This window comes from Struthio camelus, chromosome 1 (genome assembly GCF_040807025.1).
Source record: "Struthio camelus isolate bStrCam1 chromosome 1, bStrCam1.hap1, whole genome shotgun sequence".
In the NCBI taxonomy this organism is placed as follows: Eukaryota; Metazoa; Chordata; class Aves; order Struthioniformes; family Struthionidae; genus Struthio; species Struthio camelus.
In genome coordinates, this window is record NC_090942.1 from 15,083,588 (window position 1) to 15,101,253 (window position 17,666).

The 17,666-nt window shown below is 44.1% G+C and overlaps 1 protein-coding gene and 1 long non-coding RNA gene across 18 annotated transcripts in view; one reads left to right on the top strand and one right to left on the bottom strand.

Annotated features, from left to right (window-relative positions):
- LHFPL3 (LHFPL tetraspan subfamily member 3) overlaps nucleotides 1-17,666 on the top strand; it is a 271,552-nt gene that overhangs the window by 214,071 nt on the left and 39,815 nt on the right. The gene's annotated exons all lie outside the window — the stretch shown is intronic.
- LOC104140583 (uncharacterized) overlaps nucleotides 1-17,666 on the bottom strand; it is a 115,572-nt gene that overhangs the window by 1,883 nt on the left and 96,023 nt on the right. For 10 of the 15 annotated variants that reach the window (XR_011138634.1, XR_011138650.1, XR_011138620.1 and 7 more), the window contains 2 exons: nucleotides 16,967-17,153; nucleotides 11,350-14,507 (listed from right to left, as the gene is read on the bottom strand). This is a non-coding gene — a long non-coding RNA (uncharacterized lncRNA). Of the gene's footprint in view, nucleotides 1-64; nucleotides 281-11,349; nucleotides 14,508-16,966; nucleotides 17,154-17,666 lie in introns of those variants that run through there. The other 5 variants (XR_011138636.1, XR_011138648.1, XR_011138632.1 and 2 more) reach the window with 5 other exon arrangements.

The following is a 17,666-nucleotide window of genomic DNA, read 5'->3' on the forward strand; positions in this document are numbered from 1 at the left end:
ATCCTTCCTGCTGGAATGTAGCTTTGTTTGCTTAAATAACAATACAGCATAAAGTTTAACCTACGTTTTCTTCTGACCTTGGCGCTTTTCGGTCTTTTCCTCAGCAGGACTCCCAGTGAGTTGAAGAAAATAGTTAGCCTTCTGAACACGGGCAATGGGCTTTGAAAACTGTAAATTGTTAGGTAGGTTTAGCAGGTCAACCCAGATGTAGAAAAACAAAGGTGAAAAGTATTTGGAAATTAAGCCAGGGAGCAAGATGTCATGGTTGGCCTCTGCCTCACTGCAAGACAAAGACGTTCATAAACATAATTGACATATGAAGATCAAGTTAAATTAGGCATCAAATACATTTGATAACATACTGCTGTAAAGAAAATTGAAAAATGAAGGTTTTATAACGATAACTTTTCAAATGAAAAATGCAGCATTTAGTTTGGGGAGTCGCTCTTGCTGCGGGCCTCTTTTCCAGGATGGGAGCAGGAGCAGGGCAGCTCATAACACCTTGCAGCTGTAAGTGAGGGCTCGATCCTGCATTCCTCACGCAGACTAAACTCCCAGAGCTAATTTTTAAAGTACATAGAAGAGGACCTTTCCTTAAAAATTTGCCCTTTGAATAAGCAAACCTGTTTAGTCATCAGTCCTGGAGGGCAAATTCCTCCTTTGGCTACACTGCAGCTGTAGGATTTACACCCACTCCATGGCAGCTCTCAGCCCCTCTGGCAGCCTGCTCATCCATCAGTGTCAGTGCGCCTTTTCCCCCCACTATTAGATTACTCTGTCATTCTGTACGTGATAGCTCAAACTATTTATGCTACAAAGAAACTGTGTTAAGAACGTCATTCTCCGCTATCTTATTTTACACTTTCACCTCGCGTAGGTAGCAATGACCGCACCAGGCTGAAGGACGACATGAGATTGGGCCAAATTCTTCAATACCTTCTTTGGATTGCACTGATTTAATTGAAACCAGCATCCTGTCCTTTTCATTTCCTGAGTGGCACAATGCAATTTCTTCAAGGGCTAAATTGTGGCATTTACAAAATATTCCATTTCTATATAGCAATTATATATCAAACAGTGAGTTGAACAGTTAAGCCTCCTTGTGCTCTGCTAGGCAGCTTCCTCCCTGGCATCATGTCAATGAAATTTCACCTCAGTGATATTTTTGAGCTATTAGCTAAGAAGATTGTATTCAGCCCTGACTGATTCAACCTGTCAGACAGTAGACAATTAGTTTGAAAGGTTCTGCTACCTGGATAACCTATGGATAACATCTCTGCTGCATAACTAAATTTGGAAAACAATTTCCCAGATCAGATTTCTCGTGCCTGCATCCTCGTTTTTTGTTTCAACAGGTTGCCTCAAGTAAGATATACAGCAACTCCATTGCATACAATGAGATTTTTCAGTGTGCAGCTTTTGCAGAAATTTCCAAATGGTTGAATGCTCCTGAGGAAATTTGGTACTTGAGCAAGCAGATCATTAAATCACAGTGCACACATCAGCTAGACAGGCTGACATAGAAAACAGACCACGCTGCTGACCTTTCTGCTTTTCATTGTTTTTCATTGTTCGTGCTATGCTAGGTTCAACAAGTGTGGCATGTGCGCAGACTGCATATAGCATTGCTTCTAAACAAGACTAAAAACGCAGAAGTAATGAAAAAATGATGAGACATTTTTTCCCTGTTGGAAGTCATGTCAACCTTAATATAACCATTGCCAACTTTCTGTTTTTCCCAAGTATATTTTTTTCCAGAACAAACAAAAGAAAAACTTTCACTTCCTCTTTTCAAATAAATTTAATATCAAGGGAATTATGCTGTATGAGCACATGTAAAATGAAATCAAACTTCACTTTTCATTAGAAAAGCAAATAATTTTTGCCATGGATTGGAAAGAGAGTTTTGCCAAGTTATAACTAATCTGAATATTATCAACTGTTTAAGGTCAGAAATATATTCCTTTCGGATAGAAAGATTGTTTTTGATGGTGGAAAACAAAGAATGCTTACAAATCAACGATTTGAGTTTTTTTAGACAAAAGGATTTACATTGACTTTTAGTTCATAGTATTTATCATTTTTAATCCATTCACATTCGAAAGCTAACAACAATCTAGAGAAATATGCACAAAATCTAGACACTTCAAGGTGATCTTTGTGTATACATTCTACTGTTAATCTACATAATCATTTTAGTTTTCTTTTAGTCTTTTGGCATTGAGGGAAAAAATGCACTGAGACATAGAAATTCCACCCAATTTGCAGGCAGCAAACAAGTTTCTTGACGTTAATTTGGGAAGGAGAAAACATCTCTGAATAAATTTTAACCAAAGAGTTATAATTATAACCAAAGGGTGATTATAACCAAGGGGCCAATGCTCCATTTGATCCCCTGTCATTCCTCAGACTGAAGTGAAGCCCTAAGTGTTCATAAAACTGATATAGCAGTTTGTATTCTAGGAAAGTGAAAATCATTGTACTTTTTCCAAGCTAAAACTCTAAAAAAGCAGAAAAATATTTTTATCATGAAGGGCAAATTGAGTAGATCCAAACCCACAGCAGCCAAACTTAAGGCCTTTGGGAGCCAGGGATTTACAGACACTGACAGCCTGTCCTCGAAGCCTGATTCCCTGTCAGTCTAAAACAAGCATCCAGGATTTGTCTTGCCCCTGAAAGGTAGTGCACATAGGTCTCCCCTCTACTGAGGAGTTTCCAAAAAAAAAAAAAAACCATGTTTAAAAAATTAAAGAAATGATCTACTGCAAGAAGATAATCAGCATGATGCATTATTTAGTGCAAGAGGTAATTAATAAAATGCAAATGCTTTGCTCTAGTTAGACTCAAGGACATATTACTGCTAGTGTAAGTTATACCGACAAAGAAATGAACGGGAGGAGGGAAGCTAGGGGAGGTCATATGTTGTGCAAAGTGACATTTCCATTGCTGCCGAATTTCCAGATTTTACGTGTTAACCGAATTCTGTTCCGCTGTGCACGGAACCGACGAGCAAGTCAGCGCAATGAGGGGTCAGCGAGTACACTGAGGCTTGTCTGAGCTCCTTCAGGGTAAAATCGCCTGACCTCAAACTCAGAACAAGGCCCCAGAATGGAGAGGAGGCTGGATTCGGATTTGTTATTCGGCTCTGCAGGACTCTAGTTTCTTTCTGCCTCAGGATTACCTGCTCAGCTGCAGAGTCATGAATTAACTACGTTTCCTAAGTCTTAGGTCCGCCGCTCCCACTGGAAAGTCACCCTTCTTTTGCCTCTGTTGCTCTCACCAGGCAGCTCATTGCCAGGAAACGGTCTAGAGCGGTCAGCTGCCTTCTGAATTGGGTATTGCACAAAGGGGACCATAACACCGTGGGGCAGAGGAGCAGCCGTTTATCCATGGGAAAGTCGTGGGAAGGCAGAGGGATAGGTGACATAGGGAAGCAAGGGGTTGATGCACATGAGACTCGGGACCTGGCAATAAGAAAGCCAACAGGACGATCGGGCAGATGAGAACGCAGTGCTTGCTGAGGACCACATCAGTCAGCTTCCCTTCCAGGCAGCGGGAGATAAATCGGGGCCGCACTCAGCGGGCGAGGTATGGGGAGGAGACCTCCACCTCGGAGCCGCGGCTCCTAAGCCCAGCTGCTGGGCCGTAGCGAGCGTCAGCGGGTGCTGTCTGGTGGAGGTTGGAGGCCTCATGTGCATTTAGATGTCTGACGACCCTGCGTGACTACATGTAAAAGGGAGCTCTTTAAGCGCGTGGGCCAAAACTGAATTAAGCTATAACTTACTGCCTGGCAATGGGGCAAACACCAGGTTTCTGAGAAGGCGCGTTATTGATCATCTGATACATGACAAATGAAGGGTCATCTTCTAGGGCTCGGGCTTCCCTAGCTGATAATGTGCTGAGACATTTCTTTGCACATGCTAGGGATTATGATAAAAAATCTGGTATTATCCTGCTGTATTTGTATCACCTCTGCATGGAGGGCTCCCAGGCTTAGGGAAGGGGTGACTGAACAAGCCACAAAAATATCTGGTGAATCATGGCAGATTTCAGCTGCAAGTTTATCATCGGTTTTCACAGGTCAAGCACTGTGGCTTGGCGCTCAGATCCAGCGTACCATGGACTTGGGTGACAAGGGTCCCTCCCCCTTCGCACCTGACTGAAGGCTTTTCACTGCTCAGTAAATGAATTTGCTGTGCTGCAGTTGGTTTCTGGCTAAAAAAATAACCCTAAAGCGGTAACTTTAGTGGGGTTCCACTGCCTCTTCTGTTTGCAAATCTAAGTTTCAGGAAGCCCAATCACTTCAATGAACAACCTTTTGACCCTGGTATCCATCTATCACATAGAGTGATGTATTTGCCAACAGGAATATCCAGTTGGGCAGTCAATCATTTAATAAGCCTTTCTTGCTACACAGAGTGTATTGATTTCTTCTTTCAGCAATAGCAAGAGACTATATTGTCAGAGTAGGTGTTCTGCAGTTCTCGTATCCTTTTCCTCATGTAGCCTTTGTTTTATTTCCCTCCTTATGATTTCCATCATCCTTTATTGCTACAGATACACTTCCTGTCATCTCTGTGTCCTGAAGCATCTCATTTTCTTTTCACTTGTACCTTGATTAATGTCTTCATCAGTTTTGCTTTGCTCTGTGGTGTTGTGGAGTAGCTGCCCTAGAAAGCTCTTCGCTGTGAGAAACGTGGCTTTTTTTTTTTTTTTGATTTGTCAATGATTTTCGCTTCTCTGTTTCTCTTTGGCGATTCCAGATATTTTATCCTGATCTTTCTACTGATTTCTTTAGACTAGAAATTAGCAAGGTTTTGTTTAATTGTTGTTAAAGCAACTGATTTAAATGTTCTTCTATACCAGCTAGAACGTTATGGATTTAAATGCCTGCAAAAATAGAGTTTGTGTTTAATGTCCCCCTCACTTCTGACTGTGTTAATTAGGATGATTTAGGAAGAGTCAGTGCATTACACCAGGGTCACACTGGTGGAGGCTCACTCCGGCGACTGCAATTAAGTCTTTTAATTTTCAATCAAATAACTCTTTCGCCATCCTTTTGAAAACACATCATTGAATCATTAGTTTTGTTGTCCTTACCCTTCTCTACTTCTGTCCTTTTCCAAGGACTGCAGCACCCACTCACCATTGCTAACATTATTCAGATTTCTGCTCTTGCTCCTATAGTAAGTGTATGGAGATTTTGATTAAAAAATTTTAACTCTGAATAAAGGACTTGCCATCCTGAAAAAGTCTAGAAGCATCATGGTAGGATATTAGAATTCCCTGGTTATTTCCAGCCCAGTTGTCCTCTTACTAAATAGATGCATTTTCTCAAAGATAAATTTATTATGCCCTGGAACATCATTCCATGATGCTGTCACCTTCCTGTTGCAAAGCCAAGTGTGGGAGTTAATTTTTGCCAGCATTTTGCGATGAGACTGACAACTTCAAAGTATCAAAAATAGACACAGTCTCAAAGAAGGTGGGGATTATTATCTTGCCGCAGCCGACATCATAGCCACTTTATTTTGAGCCTTTTCACTCTGTTGAGTTCAATCCTGTGCAGACTGAAAATGTTATAATTATATGGGAAAACATTTGTTGGATGCAAAGACGCAGACCCAGCGCAGCGTGGCTGGTAAGGGCTGCGGGGACCCAGCTGCCGAAGAGACGGAGCCGGGACAGGGCCAGCCGGGATTTTGGGGGTAAACCCTGGGCTGGGTCCAGCCCGGGTGTCTCAAGGAAAGGGGAGAGGGGAGGGCAGGTCCCCCACGAGCCCCGCACCGGTGTGCAAATGCTGGTGTCCCCAGAGGCTTGCAGACAGCCACGGGGTCTGCAGCTGGACGAGGCAACCCTTTTTGTCATTGCTTTTAAAATCCCAGCCAGTGGTGCCTGCATCGGGGTGGGCGAAGGCCCAGTACATGCGCAGGAAAAATACCTTTCTCCGAAAAGCGTCACGGCATCTTCATCAAGCACCGCGGGCTCCTCTCCTTCCCTCAGCAGTTTGTTTCCAACCCTTGCTGTTAACGTGTTTTGCCTAATTTCCTCTTCAGATCTGTCTCGTTTCAGCTTTCAACCATTCATCCTTTTCCCCTAGATTAAAGAGCTCTTTTCTCCCTCTGAAGATATTTATTCACTGTAATCAAGACCGTTCAGTCTTTTTGATAAGCTAGACAAATCATGCTTTTTAGATCTCTCTCTCCCCATTAGGTGTTTTCTCTAGTCCTTGGCCCACTTTCACAGGGTTTTCTGTATCTTGCTCCGTTTTCCCGCAGCCCCTGTAACGCACGGACACTGAGGCTGCGCAAGGCGGGCGCACGGCCGTCCCAGCGCTGCCCTAGGAAGGAAGATCGCTTCCCACCTCCATGTCACAATTTCCCTGTGTATCCATCCAAAATCTCGGTAGCCTTTTTTAATGACAACAGGACACTGAGGTTTCCTGACTCTTGTTTGGCCTCGAAATTATTTGAAGGAAAAACGGCACCCAGTAAGTGCAGCCATTTTTATTTCTTCTTCCTGAAAGTTTAACTCTCTCTTTGGCTGTATTCAAAAGCGTCGGACCAGCTGACCAAGCACTACATCTCGTATGGCTGCCTTGTCCTCATTTAACACATCGTCGATCCTTCTGTCAGCTACAGATGTTATCAGCCATGGTCTAATGGAGCTTCTGGATCGCTGCTGAATAACTTTTGGCCTTGGAGCGATATCGGTGCATGCTTACCAGAAGCCCTCCCCTCCCCCCACCATTTAGTGATGATGATTCGTTGTCAAATTATGCTCAGATAAAGCATTTTTAACAGTTCTTAATCCTTGTTTCACACATGCTTTATTAAGCTTCCATAGTGCTAATATTACATCCTGCAATACCAAGTTAAACACCTCAGAAAAGTCTTTTTGAATTGCATAGGCCCAGTTATTTTTATAAGCTATAATTTTTGTAAAGCTCTGATTTATAATCTGGGGAGGTAGCAAAAGGTTTGTCTGCACTGCAGGCTTCAGCATGGCTGTGCTGGTCTGGCAGCTGGAGGCAATCACTAGCCATCACTGCACAGAGCTGGTGTGTGCTTATTTACCCTGCATCCTGCCTACCTCGTTAGCAGCGCAATTAGAGAGCCAGTTCAAGGAAGAAACTCCCTCACCTCAATTCACAGAGAAAGTTACGGCAGTGTCAGAGAGAGAGACCATCTGAATTTGTTAATAAGCATGTTTCTGTGCAAACATTGGGATTTACTTGATGAAGATTCCCGTATCCACACCCAAGAAGGATATTCCTGTAGGGGTTTCTTATTTATGCACAGCGGGGAGATTCGGCAGCCTCCAGGGCACGTTCCCTCCCGCCCGGAGGGAGCATCCCGGAGAGCACACTGTGCATCTGAAGATCTACGTGGGTAAAGGTGGCAATTTTGGCTAGAAACAAGTGCCCCAGCCAGAGAGAGAAACCCTGATTTGCCAAAGTCTGTGTTTCTCTGCTAGCCCCCATACCACAGCGCCCTCTGTGAGCCTCGGGAGCAGGGGCGGCAGCAGTGGCGGCCGGCAGGCGGGAGCCATGGGAGCGACGGTGCCGGTCAGGGGACCCCAGCCCTCCCCGCAGTCCCCTGGCTCGAGGAGCTGTGCACCTGCAAGGGAGCCATGAGATGTCCTGGCAGATGTCTGTTCACAGCAGCCACTTGAGAGGAATTTAAATCAAGAGTAGGAAAGATTCACAATAACCACCTTCCCAGGAGTAGGAAACAGCGGGGGGACATATGAAACCTCTCAAGTAGGCCGTGGGTGTTCAGCCCAGCTCTCCAGCAGCCTTGGCAAGTGCTGGAGCATTTTCTCTGCGTTTTGGACAGAGTTCTACAGGCTTGCACTTAACATTCATCCTTTCCTTTGCATTTTCTATCATCTAGCAGAGATGGTCTTTCAGTGCTGCACTGGCTTTCTGGGATCCCACGCTCGGGCACATGACTTTTCTCTTACACTGAGAGTTACCTATCTGTTATTTCCTGCTTTATGAATGCTCTTAGATCCCTGAAAATTGGATACTAGAGCATCATGGCTTGACATTGTGACCACTTGGTAAATCTAACCCATAGGACCCAAAAAAACACAGAGTTATTTGCAGTGGCACAGCCACCCACAGTATGGCAACGATGGGAAATGTCTACACTGATATTTGGTTATCAAGAATTTTATGACTGATTTTCACAGTCATAGTTCTGGAAGCCTACATCTAAATACCATTTGTTTACTAGGTGAGTACTATTGTGACGGTCACAGGGAAAGCATCGAATCTTGTCTTCTCTCAGAATCTCCTGACTCCTTAAGGAATAATATCACTTCTCAAAAACTGCTCAGCTGTTATGCTGAAACTTTAAAAGATAAAGTGCAACATGAGACAGAAAGAAGTCATGGAAGATTCCGGTCCAAATTGTTAACATGTGGGATATTTATAAGCAACTGCAAACTGGAGCGTGCAAAACATTCAGCAAACTTCGCAGCAGGCACCACGGCACCTTGTACAACTGCTGCCTTGCCGAAGCAGGAAGATGGTTATGGAGATGCTGTGCTGGGATCCTCCCAGCTTCCCTTCCTCACGGCCAGCCTTGAGCTTCTGATAATAAAGCACCTTTTAGGGGGTCCCTTTTTAAAACAGTTTTTAAGATTGGAGGGTGTTGCAGCACTAGCTTTCTTTCTGCAAAGAAATAGGTGAAGCCTAGCCCTAAGGCATTGCCACTGAATTGGATGCAAATTTTCCTTGGGTTCCTTTGAAATCCTTCTCCAGTGTCACTGTAGACTTCTAATGGTTCTTGCTTTTTCACCTTTTCCTGCTGGAATAAGGACTTCTCTCCTTCCACATGCCCCAGCAATGCAGGTGCTGCAGAGCTGAGAGGAAGAAAGCAGTGCAGGAGGCTGGCTATGGTTGACTTTTTCAAAAGGACTTTTGACTGCTCTGGTTTTTGGGGGACCCAATTTGAAATATCATGGGAAGAACTGACTTTCAGAAAGAGAATGTCTGGCAAAATTAATCCATATGCCAAGAAGTTTAAAGTACTCAATATCATCAGTTGCTTCTGAGAAACCTGGCCCCAGTATTCAACTGAAGAGCGGGGCAAGGAAGAGCTTTTTCATCCTGTGTGAGCTTCCATCGAGTGCGGGGATGATCCCAATGGCCTTTGTGGCTATGTATGCTCACCATCAAGGTCCCTTCCTGGTTGATGCCATGGCTATATCATGCTGACTGGTTACCTTACCAGCTGTGCTAGCATGACCTTTATGAAATTCTGCTATAGAAGCTGTTCCACTTTTTATAAATAACTCAAAATTCACTGCATGGGGGGATTTGAGCTAGGACCTTCTTCGTCTGATGTAAGAAGGAACGGCAGCTTTGAATAAGACTCTTTGGTCTACAGCCACTAGCTGTCAGGAAGAATTAAATATTCCTTCCACCTTCTGTTCACAGACGATACTTTGGTTAGAGTTTCTCTGAATGCTCTATGTTGCAATTTTGTCTTTGAAATACGCATTTTTATATGTCACCTCAAACTAATTATGTCTCTGTTTTTCCTGAGGAGATGAAGAAATGCACTAGCTGTGTCCAAATTATAGAACTAGCTACAGAGATGTCACCTACAAGCCAAGCTGGATGAATAGTGGGGAGAGAAGCACGGCAGCTGTTTTCAGCCATTGCTGTAAATTTTGCTGCTTGTACAGTTAATATACTAAATTGCTGCTTGTGGAGAACGCTCCCAAAAAAATTCAGATACAAGGACGGCAGGAGGGAGCTTGAGTAGCTGTCATACACTAGGTGGCTGTCAGCTCCTTAGACTCAGCGCTCATTCCTGTCCATGCAAGCCCTGTGAAATCAGGGGAGCTATAGCTGCTCATCCCAGGATTGAATGTGGGCCATCATTTACCTTTGAACATTTTTAATGATTTCCCACCACATTTCCTAATGATAAATGTGCAACATGGGGTAGATGAGCAATAATGCTGCAAGTGCAAAAGGAACTTGGCTGTGAAAAAGGACAAATGGTCCATTTGGCTGCTGGGTCCCTCCGCACCTGGCAGTTGGGGGCCCATCCTGTGCAGTGCTGACACCTCTCAGCTCCCACTGAACAAAGAAGAAGGAAGGCAGCGGCACTCATAAATGCAAAGCACTGGCCTGGCCTCCAACGTCCTGCACCCAGATGGTGCAAGGGACGTACTTACTTTGTGCCGTGGTGCCCTCTGTTGGCTATGCCAGAAGATAAGGACCTCAACAGTAATGTCAGCTAGAGGACATCTTTTCTTACAGACTGAGTGGAAACGCTCTTGATATTAATTACAATAGCCATAGTATTGCAGTTATACCTGAGTTTTATCAAATATTTATCCAAATGCATTTATTCTACTCTTGAGCAATTGTAATCCCTGGTTTATACTAATTTGAGCTCAGAATCTGACCCCTTATTTAGAGTGCTACACACTAATTGCTAGAAAACTTCATTTGTCCTGGAATACCTTGTTTTGACAAGCGGACATTGCAATGAGAGCCTTTCCCTACATAAACCTTTTGCTTTAGAAACAGATTACTCATGATTCCTGTCAGATATGAATTGCAGATATCTGGGGAAGTGTAGCACGGGGATATTTGAGATTGAAATTGCCTTGCTATCTGTTCTACTGCAGCTCTCTTCCAAAGTAGACTTTAAGTTATAAATTACCTTACAGATTTGTAAAGCATGACATAGAAACATTATATACACTGTAAGTGCTTTAAAATTAATTTGTTCTTGAATGTGTCCATGTATGAATGAATGAATGAATTTGACATAAGCCTCTCAATTTTATGCTCCACTACAGAAAGTGTACAAAGTACAAACTGTAAATCAACTTCCACGTTTGCTGAAATGACTGCTCAGCTGTGAAAAGAGTCTGCCCAATATTTAAAGAAGATTTAGATACAAAAATAATAATGTGTGCAAGAGAGCTGACATACAGCCCTGGGACTTTCTAACCTGAAATACTGAGATTAGTGAAGTTGCATCAGTGTGCAGATTCTTCAGGTTTGGGCTGGATTGCAGAAGGGCAAAGAGGTCACAGGGAGGCAGGATGACTGTGGTGGTGGCTTGCTCACCACGCTAGTGGAGCTGACACATTTGGCAGCGGCCTCCTGCCTCCTCAGGCAGAGCTCATAAGCGTGAGATGCCAGGGCAAGCGGTGGTTTAGCTCTGTATGATGTTCAGAGATGTGAGTAGAGTTTAGCAGTGACATTTTTACCTCTTTTATTAATTAAAAATGTATGTCAGGGCCATAACACAATTCTTTTAGGAATTCAGGTCAAATTCAGCAATAGTTTTGCCTCAGAAGTGGGATGGACCTTGGTGGTAGTTTCCTTCTTTCCTGCCAGGCATACTGATGATGGGGCTCCCCCGCAGTGTGGGACAAGAGGGCTCCAGCCTCCTTCAGGAGAACCACCTCTCACCAGTCTGCCGGGGCTGTGACGCGCCTTTCGAGGGGTGGCCAGGATTCTTTCGGATTCTGGGATTAGTTGCACTGAACTTGAGAGACTACCATTTGTTAGATATAAGAATTTATTAGAGCTAAGCGATTCTACACGTATGATAGACACTGGCCAGCACTAAGCAATTAATACCAGACAATCTACAAGTACAACAAAGCTAAAGAGTATAGTAAAGAATAAAAACAGAATACTCATATCAGAGCTGTATGGTTAAACCATAGATGCACGCTACGATGAGCATTCTCGGATGCACAGAACAATGACCATTCTCGCCCTTTCCTTGTCCTTATGGGCCACCCTTTCGGTATCATTTTCCCTGGATTGTTCTCACCATGTCACAAGCCACGCCAAGACGATCCAGGTTCTCCCTGCCAGTTGGCATTAGGAGCATCCCTGCTGACGGGTGGGTTGTCGGGTCTGCAGGCCAGCTGACACTGAGTCTGAGTCCACACCAGAGGTATGTGGCTTACTTTCTTTTATCCTTTATGGGCTTAGTTCATTATCTAATCCATCAATGCAAGCTGGACAATAGAACAGATGGCCTCAGTCGATAACAGTATGGATACCAACAGGCTGGTCAACAGGATGCTCAGCGTTATGGTCGACAGATAACAGTACACATATCAACAGATGTCAGTACAGATGTTCAAAATTTCACAGTACCTAGATGCTTACGGTATGAGTCTGCGGTGTCATTTCTCCTTTGCTGACTAGGTTTGCGCCACAGTCACGGAGTCACTGGAAGGGTATAGCAATCCCACAGTGTGGTGGCTCTGGCCGTAGTGCACCTAGGGTTCCTAAACTCTTGGGGAGCACCCTAGATCAAACCCCTCTTCTATGGGCTGCACTATCCTGAGCCCTACGCTTGCCTGTGTGGCACCTAACAGGGGCAAGTATCTGACATCTCTTCTTTCAATGTGGCTTAATCTGGTGCAAAGTGCTTCCATGGTCATTGCCACCAGACTGAAACCCAGGCACCCTGCATCTCCACTGAATTGCTGCCATACTGGGCTGGAGAATCATTCTGTTAAATGCATGCTCTTTCTCTCTTGACTGCTGAATATTTGTTCAGTTGTAATTAAAAGTAAAATTACCACAACAGGAGAGCTTGAGAACATCTTATCTCAGGTGACCTCTGGCTGGAATCTAGGGAACTTCTCCAGTAAAAGACAGACTTTGACTCAAATCTCTACATGTAGCAGAGTGTGGTCTTGACCTTGGTGAATGTCCTTTCTTTTGAGTACTAGGTCAAACAAGAATAGCTGCCACATTTTGTTCTGCTTTGTGATGCTAGTCCTTTTTTCCTCTGCTTTTACAACATATCCCTTAGATCATGCATTGTGCTGATATGAAACCAAGTTTTTCAGTTTTTCAGGACTTCATTTCTGAAAGTTGATAGGAAATTTTTTTTTTCTGGTTCTGCTGCTGAACCAAAAAAAAAATCAAGGATTCTTACAGCTCCGATGGTGAAAACCTTCCGCTCATGCTGCAGTGAGCGATATTAGGAGTCTAAGGACACCTGAAACAAAAGCAGCAGCTTAAAAGAGAAAGAAGCTAAAAAGGACCTGAACCACCTGCCATGGAGATAAATACCGAAATCCTTGTTAACTATAGTGATTCAGCAGAGATCTTTGTCCTTAATACCACAGATGAGTTTATTATCTAAAGAGTAAACATACACCTGAAAAGCAAAAATAAATCTTTTGATGGGAGAAAGAACTTTTGAGAATAGATTTTTTTAAAAATCGTATACTGACTATAAAATCAAAAGGAGAACATCAAAGATGTGATTATATGGATTAAGCCCAAACTCAGCTCTTTCTCTGAGAAGACTTGAAGAGGTGGAAATACAATTCAGTCAGGAAAAGAAGAAATAAACTTTTTCTTTTAAATAAGGTGCTAAATGTATTGTATTGCGTAGTGTATATGTCCTTATATTAACGGACGTAATGCAGTGCTTTTATTCCATAGCTTAAATGACGTTTGCTAGCCTAGGGGAACGGAAGTTCCTGCACCTCTGCACTGCATGACTCAGATACCATCCCTTTGCTGGCAGTTGGATGCTGACTGCCCTTTGCAGAAAGCAAGCGGATGCAATCTCTAGTTCTCCTGCCTGTCCTTTTCCCAGCCAGCACGGGAGGAGAAAAATGCCTTCTCCTCCTCTCCTCAAGCTCCGACAATGGAGGTAGCTCTGGCTTAATAGTGCAGGTCTCCCTCCAGCAAAGCTTTTAAGCATGTGATTAATCCATCCCCATTTAGAAAAGTGCTGAAGCAGCAAAATTTTGCCGCGGGAGACCTGGGAGTATACTCCAATTAAGGCATTTTGCTAAGTGCTTTGCTGAGCAAAGATGAGCAGCTGAACCAGGACTGTGGAAGGGCAGCAGGAAAGGGGAGGGTGGCAGAGCAGCTCCAGCAGCACCGAGGGAGCATCGCCACAGCTCAGAAAAGCCCACTTCTGGAGCCCAGCCTTGCTGGCTCCGGTGTAACCTTTACAAGTCACTCCACTTCACTCTGCCATTGGAGCAGAGTTAATAATAGTGACCTCCTTAAAATCTTTCTGAGATTTACACACATGAAGAGCGTGTTGTGAAAGCCAAGTGTTAATGGAAACATCTTTGATGAAATTACCTGGCTTCTTTGGTAATTTCCTGTAGCTCTTTGTAAGCTGTTCGAAGTCCTCACTTCTGACCTTGGCAGTATGGTAGGGCTCTCACCAGTGTCCTTCGCTGCCTTGCACGTTCACAGCCGGCATCTCTTCCCCAGGCCCAGGGCTGCATAAGGAGACGTGAGCCAGGACAAAACGCTCAGCTCGCAGGCCTGGACTAACCCCGCCAGGGACCACAGGTGGATTTAAGGGCACAGAAAGCACAGCCGCTCCGCTAGCCCCAGGCTGTGTGTCACGTTTATGTCATCTAGAGTCAACAACAGCTACAGGAAAGACAGTAGCTTTTAGGCAAGTGATTTCCAAGAATGAAAGCAATTGAGTGTGGTTGGGGGGAGGAGGAGATTTCTGTTGCTGTAAGAAAAAAAGAATACAATAAATGAAAGACCAATTACCAGCTGTAGAAAGACCCTGGTGGAGGAGGATGGGTGGAAAATGCCACTATTGTGATGGGAAACAAACAGAGAGAAATGGTGATCCCTGCTTAGGAGAAGTGCAATAGGGCGGGCTGCAAGCGGCAAGGGGGAATTTTTCATTTGAGCCAGAGAGAGGTAATGAAGGAAAAGGGGTCAACGTTTCATTTTCTGAAATTACAGGATATAAAGGCTACAGTACTCTAAAAACTGAATTTAAATGTTTATGGAACTTAAAAAAGATTTCACAATAATTATCAGGAGAAGAAGTGACTGAGCATAGAAATAAGGCTACTGATCAAACATGAAACTAAGAACAAGCAGTATTATTCTGATATGGCTGAAGGGTCTCGTGCTGGTGCGAGGTGATTTTGGCTTCCTTGGACATCAGCTGCAGAACCCAGCCCCTGTCGAGAAGCGCTCGGCACGTCCGGGATCAAACTCCGGCATGGCAGGATAGCATAGGGCACTAATGCAAATGTTCATGTAGTCCCGAGGCAGAGAGCACTCATGGAAACCAAGGCAGCCTGTCACCACGACTGCTACTCACCTTGGGCATGCGGGTTGCTAATTCACCGGTACATTTGAGGCACCCGGTGAAAGAGTTTCTGAGGATCTCGGTTTGGAAACCCTTCCTCTACAAAACCGTTCAAGGGAAAGCTTCATTTTAGGACATGTACATCTCCGAAAAGTGCTAAAGATTGCATTGTTCAAGAAAACGGCATGAATTGTTGTCATCTAAAATAAGCGACTAGTACAGCAGAAACTTTCTGGCTTTTGCCAAACTAGCCCCTAGTATCGATCCAACAGATCTAACCTCCACAGAGGTGTACGAAGGCTTAGTGCTAGCAAGTGCCTGCAGATGCTGCCCAGCTGAGTCACCAGCTCCTGACATAAAGCCTCTGTCCCAATCCCTGCTGCGCTAATTGGTGTGATATGTGACTTAGGGTGCGCAAGGATGACACAGGTTGCAGGGGCTGAACTGTGATGTTTAATTATAAACAACAAAATCTCATCATCATAAAGATCGTTTCCATTAGTGATCTGACACAGCTTCTTATGTCTTATTGCAAGGTGTCGGTGGCATTAACAGACTGGGCTCTTTCCTTTCCCCTTGAGAACAGGGGAACTTCTTAAGATAAACAAATACTTTTTATACTACATATTCTTAACCTAAAGCTTTCTCCCTATTCTTTTATAAATTCCTGGCGATTATAGAGGCTCAGTGGGCTTAGCAGAGATGAATTGCATATGATCCTGGAATACAGCCATTGCATTAGTTACTCTTCCTTTCAGTTGTTCTGGGTTTTTAGTAAATAATCTGCATGTTTAATCAATGGAGACTAATTACAAAAACACACCAGGGCATGTTTTACTGTTGCATTAAAGGCTGTTCATTGCCATAAGCAGGGTGGCCTCATTATTTCTAGCTGTAAATCACTATCTATGATATACATCATGTAGAATTTCACTGCAACTCTTAAAAAAAAGCCTAAAAGAATATTTTGTCACTGGATACAAACAACAATGGATTTACAACAATGTAACCAAAGGTATCCTTTAACCATGCATATGATATTTTAGATGAAAGGGATTATAACAAACTTGATTACTTCCTCCTACAGCCCTAAATTCAAGGATCCCAAAGGACAGGAGAGTCTGTTTAAAATAGCTCCAGAACAAGACTGCTTTGTACATCTAAACAAAAGCAGCCAAGCGCTATTATCGGTTACCTCACTATAAATATGAACTACCTTTAGCGACCTTGATATAGATTTTTCCTAAATTCGCAGTAGTAACAAAACAGTTACCACTGCCCCAAACAGTTACCACTGTCCCTTCGTCTCCAAGGGGGTGGCAAGCCGGTAAACCAAGGCCGGTGGGGAAGGCGAGGAGCACGTGAGCTCCCCGGAGCTCGTCCGCAGTATCCGGGGTGAGAGCGCGTGTCCCACGGCGGCCAAGGGGCGGCGGGTGCCCCCAAGGCCAGCAGGAGCGGAGACGTCCCTCGGCCCCAGCTGGCAACGCCAGCCTAAGTGCCCTCGAGAGCAGTCCCCGCCGCATGCCGGGAGGGAGCTGGCGGGCTTGGGGAAAGCGAGCGCGCCGGGAGAGCAGGAGGCCTCTGCTCGCACACGCCGGAAGAGCAGCTCTGCTTTTCCCGGGGTATTTCCCAAGTATATCGGATTGGTGTAATGCTACAGAATCGTGACGCCTGCCACCTAATCCCCAGAAAAGGGCACTGGTTCCACTCCGCCGGGCTGTGCTGGAGGGCGGCGGAGAGCCACGTGCCAGCACATCGGCACGCGTTTCTAACCAGCGGTTCTCACGGTGCAGACACAGCAGAATAAAATAGGGGAAAAGGCAAAATGCTGTCAATATCACTTATCTGATGAATTATTTTACCTTAGGTTTTTCAGCACTGTAAATGAGATGGCTGCTTTGCTTTGTATCCAGGCAGTGCGTGTGCATCCTGCAGCATCTCAGGCTGCTCCATGTCTCATTGCCTAAATAAGGGCAGGAGACAAGGCGATTCCCTGTACCAAGATATATACTGTCACAGCTTCCAAAAAAGACAGAAATCCAGTGAAGTCTGCAAAACATAAATAAATAAAAGGTATTTCTTTCTGCTTATTGAAAAAGTTGATAAATTAACATATTGATTATTTTCATCAGAGACATGTCTGTCATTTAACCAACGCATTCTGATACCTTCAGCTACCGGGGCTAATCTCTCTGGTGTCTTTTAGAGTTCTCCTACAGTAGTCCCAGTTAGAAAATATAACTCTGATGTTGTGTTTGTTGTTTGTGATTTATATGTCAAATCTACTTTTAAATTCCTCTCAAAGGAGTTTTTAAAGTGATAGTGGAACCATTGAGCTATATGCTTAGTTAAGAAATTACTGCTTTAAGACAGTCTGTCAAATTCTGTCTATTTTGGCATCTCCTGCCAGGTTCCTCTTGAAAAGAAGCAGTTTAGGCCAATTGTTTGCTCTGTTAGTCATTCCTTCAGGAGAGCTGCTTTTATTTCTTTCGTCCTTGTTACAGATTGTTAGCTGTTCAACAGTAGAGTATATAGATGTGCAAGTACGCGTCTTTTCCTGAT